Source organism: Homalodisca vitripennis, chromosome 2, assembly GCF_021130785.1.
Source record: "Homalodisca vitripennis isolate AUS2020 chromosome 2, UT_GWSS_2.1, whole genome shotgun sequence".
NCBI lineage: Eukaryota > Metazoa > Arthropoda > Insecta > Hemiptera > Cicadellidae > Homalodisca > Homalodisca vitripennis.
In genome coordinates, this window is record NC_060208.1 from 33,836,434 (window position 1) to 33,838,203 (window position 1,770).

Consider the following 1,770-nt stretch of genomic DNA (forward strand, 5'->3'; position numbering starts at 1 on the left):
AACAAGTATTATACTATTCGTTTTCTATTAACAAAAATAAACAGAATCATCATGTCAATATCTACATTTTAAGTTCCGAATTTCCAAAGTGGTAGATGTATGTAAACCAGTTGAAGGATTTGCGGATTCACGTGGTTTTGTGTTTCCTGCTAATGTAAATAATTATTTGTAAATAATTTGATGGTCTCTTTTGCGGCTAACTACGGCTTTATTTTAACTATTACCTGCGCCTTTCATTGTTGTTTGAAATTTGTTGTTGCAGAAAACTTCAGTTTGGCTCTTTATATGTCAAAATATGTGCTTTAAGTACTCCCCCCAAAAAAAAATAAAATAAAAACAAGAGGTTGTATTTAGTAGTTCAAACATTATACATCGTGTAATCATTGTATCACTATTGTTATGTTTGGCGCGGACATGGAAATCAGATCCATAGAAGAAATATGCAAATTCGAAGCAAATTAAGCCTTTTTATCCGTAGTGACATAACAATCACATCAATGGCCGGATCCGAGATACAGACGTTATTGTGTACGATGTTAAACTAAATTTAAAGTTACTTAAATGTCATTTATTTTACATCTAGTTATAATTAAGCTGTCTGTAACAAAAATCCCTCTGACCAAAAATTAATACTCTTACAAACAAAACTTTTGTAATAAATCTACGAGTAATTGTACATTTCAGGTGTTTACTTTAAATTTTTAAAACAATTATCAAATAAATATGTGTAGGAATTAAATAGCTCAAATATACATTGAATAATGAAGACGTAACACTCGAGTTAGAACAATATACTTTATACAACTGTTTATATATATTTTTATTAAATTTCCAACTAGTTCCCATCTTTCACTGAACTATTTATGAAGCTCTATAATGGCAGCACTTCCAATCTGATAATTTACATATCGATTCAACAATTATTATAAATAGGCCACAACCTTCTATAAAATAACATTCTGTTACAAAAAGGTATGTCCAAAGTGGTAACTAAAAGTGTTGGTAGCAAATCCTAAATTCTTCTCGTGGTCTTCTAGTTTTAGTAAAGTCTTCAGTTTAGTCTAATTTGTTTTACTTCTTTATTCGGATATGATGTAGAAGATTTTGTTTGTGATAAAATACAAATTACATGTTTTGTAAATGCTTACTCTTACCACTTTTTAGGTTATTGCTATTCTCAAAAATAATTTAAAGAGTTATTGATCTACATAAATATAGATTACATTTCATCCCAGGAGATAATATTTCCTGTCATTAAATAGTCTTCAAGAGCATCTTAGGTTGTTGAAATAAACCAAAATACAGAATCCTTCAATTATAAAGCAAAATCGAAACTTACTTTGAAAATAATAATATTTTGCCTAGATAACAACGATTCAAATCACAAGACAAATCTTTTAAAGAAAATAAAAGTGCACAATACACGATCGTCCCCCTATTCATAAATCTACTAACCAAATATGAATGGTCGTCGTCAAATAAAGAAGAAGAGCCATGACTTAATCAGACGAGCACAATGACTATAAACATATTTTTAAAAATTCAACTCATTGTGTAATATTATAAAAGGCTCCTTTAAAATAAGAAAATAATAAATTAACTAGCAAAAAACTAAAATAGTTAGTAAAAATAAACATATGTAAAGTCCTAACACTAGTAAATATGAATGAACAAGACACTAATAAACGAGACGTTATAATAATAATAAAATAAGTTAAGAATTTAAGTTAAGTAAAAATAAGTTATAAACAAATATACTAAAAAGGTATT